At 34.9% G+C, this 7,450-nt stretch overlaps 1 non-coding gene across 1 annotated transcript; it reads right to left on the reverse strand.

Annotated features, from left to right (window-relative positions):
• Positions 1–1,565: 1,565 nt before the first annotated feature.
• TRNAP-AGG (transfer RNA proline (anticodon AGG)) lies at positions 1,566–1,637 on the reverse strand. The gene has a single exon. It is a non-coding gene; the product is annotated as a tRNA-Pro (tRNA).
• Positions 1,638–7,450: the final 5,813 nt, after the last annotated feature.

The following is a 7,450-nucleotide window of genomic DNA, read 5'->3' on the forward strand; positions in this document are numbered from 1 at the left end:
TTTAGAAACATTTTAAGTAACTTTTTTAAAATAGATTCTTTAAGATATTGTTTGGTAACTTCTAAATAAAACATAAGAAGACTCTTTTTGGTAACTCACTAAGTTTGTTGGTTGCTTTAAATTTGTAGCATACCCAAGTCATACATCAAAAGGTAACTAATTGGTATCTTAAATGATTCTAAAAGCAACGAAAATGTAGCTTTTAAAAGTAAGTATGCAGTATATTAAATAGTACCATTTTAAAATAAGTTATTCATGGTAACTTTGAATTTTATGAGTAACTTTTTATTCTATATGATAATTAATTTCTAAAATAGACTTGAAGGTAACGTAAAAGTATATTAAATAATAAGACATGTAAATTACATGAGTGGCTAAAAAGTCTATTAAAAGTTTTCATTTAAAAATTACCGTGTAGTATAATAAATTAATTTTTATTAATAAACTATATAGTAATTTATTATGCTATATGACAACTCATTAGTTTTTAAAATAAGCTTGAAGGTTACAAAAATGTATCTTAAATAATAAGATATCATAATATAACCTAAAAATAGCTAATTGATATATTAAGATATCTACAAATATGTTTTGGAGGTAACCAAAAGGTGTTGAAATAATATGATATTAAATTGAGAGGACACTCTCTTTCTCGAGCTTTCATGGGTTACAAGATCGAATAATGCATCCAACTTACTCTATTGACAGTCCAGCCAGATGAAGAATCCAGGAAATCAAGATCAGCTTTACTTTAAGGGGCTCTTGAATCTCATGTCATCAAAAGTAGGGCGACGAACAAGGCTTAAGGGTTATTGAAGCACCTTTCTCTTCTTCACTCAAAGAGGCAATGCACTGTTTGAATGGTACTTGATTCATAAAGGATGAATATTTTGGTTAGAAGTTATACGGACTTTATAAAAGGATAAAACTTTTAATAAAATAAAAAGTGATCAATCAGTATTTTATAGGTATAGTAAGCAATCAAAATGTAACTTTTTACAACCTAAAAAAAATTTTAAAAAAATTGAGAAGCGGTATAGTATTTTATAAAAAATAACTTTTTTTTTGTTGCTAGTTGGTATCAAAACTATAGTATTTGTATGAGCATTTTATTTCTTCTTTGTTTCATTTTTGTATGAAACTAAAAAAGACATTATTGTTTGACTTGTAAAAACCTTTTATCTCTTTTTTTTTCCTTCTGAAATGCTAAATCAATCTATAAGATGCTTTATAAACATAGCTGGCATGAGAAAGAAATGGTCATGGATATTTAGACAATAAACCTTTAAAATCATAAAGGAAACAAGTGAAGTTTGAGGATGTCATCTTTTCTTTTGTTGCTAGTTATTACCAAAACTATAGCTTTGTTTGAACATTTTTCTTTTATTTGTTTTTCATCTATGTAGGAAACTAAAAAAGACACATTGTATGTATGAACCTTCTTTGTATGAACATAAAACCATAAAACCTTCTTTTTTTCATGCTGTATCAAAATTATAGCTTTGTATGAACATTTTTCTTTCTTGTTTTCTTTTCTGTCTTTGTAAGAACTCAAAAAGATCTCATGGGGATTCCGAGAATTGAACTCGGGACCTTTCGCTCCCTAAGCGAGCATCCTACCACTGGACTAAATCCCCGAATTTACATTTTCTATGAACCAAAACTCTTATGAACTGTGACAAAAATTGTTCAGTTTGGGACCACATGAAAAAAAAAATGCAGTATAGTTCTCTTCTGTAAATAGGCCGCATGCAATACTACAAGTTGTTTTTGTTTGAGTGTGTAGATATTTCAAATTTCATAACTCTAACAACTGTTTGTATTTTGTACTCTTCTCGGAGAACAAAACAACACTATGCAAGTTTCATGTATTGGCTGTGAAGCATACAATCAAACAGATTATGGACAAGTGAGAGTGGCCATTCAAACACATTATGATTAAGGATGGCCGGGCCTTAAGTCTTTCCCGTGAGTTTGATTTTGTGCTGTCACAAGAGAGAGAAATTATTTTCTGTCTATAAGACTGTAACCCAAGTTAACACTTTAATCATTTGAAGACGTACGATATTAAGTTAATAAGCCTCTCTAAATTAACAACTTATTAATAATCTTACTGTAATTTAGACAAAAAGGATAACTATGCAAACAGATTAAGAATTCTAAAGACATACAATTCACCAAGAGTACTACTTTAGGAGCGTGTAAATACAAATATATTTTTAGTGTACGTATATTACTCTAATAAGTAATAGTGAAGTGATGTGATCAAGGAATGAGCCACACACATACAGGGGAAGTGGCCTTGAAATTTAAAAAAGAAAATTGTATGTTGTATTTTTTACAATAATTCCCAATTTTTTAAAAAAAATATGTAATTGGTCCTCTTTAAATTTTTTTTTTTGCATTTTGGTCCCCTAAGTTCCTGACTTCGTTCCTGCTCGTGATTGAATATTTATTTATTATTATTAAGGTTTGTAATATAGAACGAAGTATTTTAGTATTAATTAAATTAGAAGAGTGTAAATTTATATTGAAGTAAATAAGAGAGTATCAAAATGTTATAATCCCTTTCAAATATTCTATCCAAAAAATACTTGTAATGTGAATGAGACACAATTGTATACATACACTTTAATTTATTTACTATTTTTATTATTTTAGAGCTACTACTAATGGTTTTATTAGTTTTCATGCTTTTTTTATATATACACCTTTATATAAATATTCTTATAAAATTTTAAATAATAAATTATGTTTAATAACTCCCTCCTAATCCATTTATCAGATATAATTATGGGTTATTAGGGATGGCAACAGGAGGGTATGGGTAGGGTATGCTTTGTTAGGGAGAGTGAGATGACACCACCACAATATTTAGAATCTACACAAAATTATGCTCGACAGAGACCAAAGAAAAATTGAGTTAGATGGTGCAAACCCTAGTTGTAGAACAATTTTCTTCAACATTGATGATCCTTCAAAATCCTTGTTGAACCCACCACTTTGAACTTCTTCTTATTCAATGCAAAAACACAACCAAAGACTTATACATGATTTACATCGCTGTCCTAAGTTGTAGAACAATCTTCTTCAACATTGATGTTCCTTCAAAATCCTTGTTGAACCCACCACTTTGAACTTCTTCTTATTCAATGCAAAAACACAACCAAAGGCTTATACATGATTTCCATTGCTGTCCTAATTCTCTATTTCCCAGCCACCATTGATGCTTGAGGCATTTTCTAAGAGAAAATGAGAATTGAGATAAAAACAAGCCTTAAACTCACACAAAGCACTTTCTTATGAGTTTCTTGAAAGCTAGAACGAGAAAGGGTTAGAGAGAGATTCAATCTTCCAAAACTCTATTAGGACCCTTTTATAGTGTAGACATCGTCATTAGGTCTAACCAATAGGATTAGAGATATATAACTCGTCCTTTGGAGCTTAAATTACGTGTTCGTACAGACATGTCAGACGATACGCCGCCTGCATGCTGGCGATGTATCGCCTGCCAGGCAATATGTCGCCTACTAGCAGGCGATGTATCGCCTACTGGGCTTTTGAGTCCATTTGCATTCATGCGATGCAATGCCTCTTAAGGGGGCGACGCATCACCACCCCCTCTCACTTTTGACTCCTCCAATGGTCCTAAAATTGTTCCAAATGCTACCAAATTTTGTGGGGATCCTTAGATACCTCCATGTATCACTATGGAACTAATAACACGGTTTTTAAGTGTTATGATTGGTTAAATACAAAAATAAGTGTTAAAATACAAGCAAGGTATAAACACTTAGTAAATTTCACATAGTGAAGGTGTGAAATTTGAGCTTCAATTGTAGGCACTTTAAAAATGTGTTTTGGGTCAAAGTGATGCATGGAAGTATCTAAGGGTTCCCAAAACTTTTTTTAGCATTTGGAGTAATTTTTGGACCTTTGGCAGTGTTAAAAAACAGCGAGGGTGGTGAAGTGGCGACGCATCGTCTGATGCTTAGGGTTTCAAGAAACCCTAACAGGTGATGCATCGCCTGCATGCAGGCGACACGTCACCTACTGTAGTACGTACAAGTTACGTGAAATGCTCTTAATGATGTGTTTTAAAAGTCTAATCCTATTGGTTAGACCTAATGACGGTGCCTACTCTATATAAGGGTCAAAATAGTGTTTTGGAAGACTTGATCACTGTCTCTAATCTCTCTTTACCTTCTCTCTATCTCTCTAGCTCCAAGAATATCTAGTTTTCTCCAAGAACTCTCAAAGAAAGTGCGTGACTTTGAGATTTAAGGCTTGTTAAATCTCAATCCTCATTTCCTTTTAGAAAAGGCCTCAAGCATCCATGGTGGCTAGGAAATAGAGTATTAGGACAGTGTTTTGCAATGTGTATAAGCCTTGGTTTTGTATTTTTTCTTTGTTCAAAGGGTTTGCTCAAGGTGGTGGTTTTGCCTAGGATTTTTTAAGCTTCATCAAAGTTGAAGAAGATCATTGATCTACTTGGGTTTGCAAGTTCTTTCTCAATCTTTATTTAGTCTCTATCAATTCAATTTTTGAGTAGAATCTAATTTTTGAGGTGGTGTTATATCACTCTCCCCCAACATTAAGTGCCTACAATTGAAACTCAAATTTCACATAAACACTATTTGAAATTCACTTAGTGTTTTATACCTAACTCGTATAACAACACTTCTTCTTTGTATTTAACCAATCATAACATTCTCTCACTTGGTTAAATGCAAGCCTCAACCTCTAGCTCAAACAGTTTTTGTGCATAAAGTAAAGTGTCTTTCAGCTTGAACTTTACCTTAGTGAAAATACCACAAAGTCTTATCAAAATCATTAGCAACTTAAAAGTTTGAACCAAGTATTCCTTGTGATAAAACCAGTGATATTTCGCACACCTTTACTTGATATTTTGTTTTCCCCCTTTCTCGCTTAGCACTCGTATGGTTGTATGCTTATCCTTTCATCAACTTTCCAAGGAGAAACTCCAACTCCAATGAGAGGCGGCACCACCTCTAAGTTTACATAGGTGAAGTTCTTACAACATCTTTTCTATCTTTAGAGATGCTTGTTGCACTCAACAGAACTTCATTAAAAGTTATTGGCTTAACCCTTACTCGTTGGCAACCAACACTAATCATCTCGGATGGAACTCACCAAAGTTTTAGTGTTGAAATCATTCACTTATCAATGACGTATTCTTACCCATTGAACTATTTCCCTTGTTGTTCACAAGTTTGGAGTTGGGTTTCCATCATTTGTTAATCAATTATTCTTGGAGTTTCAATCTCATCCCTTTTGAAGTGGAACTTACTAACCTATTCGCAAGAGGTTTTGTAAATGGATCTGGTAAGTTCTCACTTGTCTTAACATATGAGATCGATATGATTCCATCTTGAATCAATTCTCTCACATACTCATGTCTTAGACTTCTACGTATAGACTTCTCATTATATATGTCGTTATAGGCTCTAGCTAATGTGGCATGACTATCACAATGTATCAAGATCCTCAATACATTTTTCGCAATATTGAAAATCCACCATGATATCCCTCAGTCACTTGGCCTCTTCACCGATTGCCACAAGAGTTATAAAATCATTCTCCATGGTTGAGTGAAATATATGTTTGTTTCTTTGGGCCCCAAGAAACCGCTTCTCCTTTGAGCATAACACCCAACCGATGGTGGAAAGATTACCTCCTACACTTGATATCCAACTTGCATTAGAATATCCCTCAAGTATCTTAGGAAACTTTGAATATTAGAGGTTTGGATTCTTGGTCCTCTCAAGGTACCCTAGAACTCTCTCAATTGTCTTCCAATGTTTAATACTTGGATTGCTAGTAAACCTGCTTAGTTTGCTAACTGCATATGCAATATCCGCTCTTGTACAATGAGCGGCGTACTGTAACACCCCAAGTTGCTAATGAGGTTTAGGACCTTGATTAGCGTGCCTGGAGGGCAATAAGTGAATTAATATGATAATATATGAATTTAAATGAATATGTGATTAGAATGCATGTTTAGGTGGTATAAATATGCATGTGGGCCCCGTTCGCATGTTAGGGGTAAATTGGTAATTTTAGCTCGTTGAGGGCATAAAAGTGATAATTGTATTATGTGATTTGTACCACGTGAGTGTGATGATAATAATGTGATGCACGTGCCGAGACGGTCCTAGAGAGCTAGATAACTCAAAAGTCACAACGGGATTTCACACCCGGCTCAGGAGGAGCCTAGGGGTACTTTGGGGAATTTCGTGAGTTGAGTTGAGAATTTGTGGTTAATGGTTATTGGTGATTAGGTAACCTGAGTAACCATTAGTAACTGCTGAGAGTAACAAGTGTAGATGGAAAATGGTAGAATTGTAATATAAGTGAAAGGACAAGAGTGCCCTTGAGGTTTAGTTAGAAGAGAAATTAGATGGAAGGGTAAGATGGTCTTTTGGCAAGGATTTAGATAACTTCAGCTGAGAAGAGAATTCATACACATTTTAACACTTAGGTATATTTTGTTTTGGCTGAAAGTTTGAGGAGAAAACTAGAAAGAAAGGAAAGGAAGAAGGGAGCTGAAACTTAAGAGACCTAGGAGGAGAATCAAGTGGTTGGAGGCAATTAAACTTGATCATAAACCAAGATTTTTCTGAGGTAAGGATTTATCTTTGTTTTGTTAAGTTTCTAAGCTTGATTTTCTTAGAGTGTTAGTATGAAAATTGAAAGTTGATGTGTGGTTGTTTGGTGGATTCTTGGGGATGAAGCTTACTTGGATTCAGTTTGGGAATAAAGAGGATTTGCTTGGAGCTGGACTTGGAGAAGACTCAGGGGCGAATTTCTACTTGAGGTAAGGGTTTTATGCATCTCTGTTATGTATTAGCTGCTGTGAATCAAGTTTCTGGTTTGTTAGTTTAAGGTTCATAAAGTTTTAAGCCAATTGATGAATTGGGGATTTGATTGTGTGTTTGGGTTTATTGTTGATGTTTATGAGTTGTTAGATGGTCTATGTGGGGTTTTGAATTGAATTTGGGACTTAGGTATGCTTTGGGGTGGATTTGGGAGTGTTTTAGCTCGGGGAAAATGCAAGAGAAAACCCAGAATTATGGGCTTGCGAAGGAGCGCCGCAGCCCTGTTCTTGGGCGCCGCGGCGCGAGGCTGATTCTGGGAAGGGGGAGTGCTCTCTGACTTGCTAGGCGACGTGGCCCTCTAGGGCAGCGCTGCGGCGCTAGGCTATTTTTCAGAACATGGAATTTTGCAATTTTGAGCTTTTGCTCCGGGGGTTCGAGGGATGTTTCTAATGAATTGTTTTAGGAATTTGGGGATTCCGAGAGTGTGGGATTGGTCCCGGGAAGTGGCTTTGGATTGGTTAGTATTAAAGGATGTTTTATATGTGTTGTGACTAGGTCTCCGGAGAGGCTCGGGTTAGAGGACCGTGCTCGCGGCCTTGGTGCATCGGAAA

Source organism: Humulus lupulus, chromosome 2 (assembly GCF_963169125.1).
Source record: "Humulus lupulus chromosome 2, drHumLupu1.1, whole genome shotgun sequence".
Classification (NCBI taxonomy): domain Eukaryota; kingdom Viridiplantae; phylum Streptophyta; class Magnoliopsida; order Rosales; family Cannabaceae; genus Humulus; species Humulus lupulus.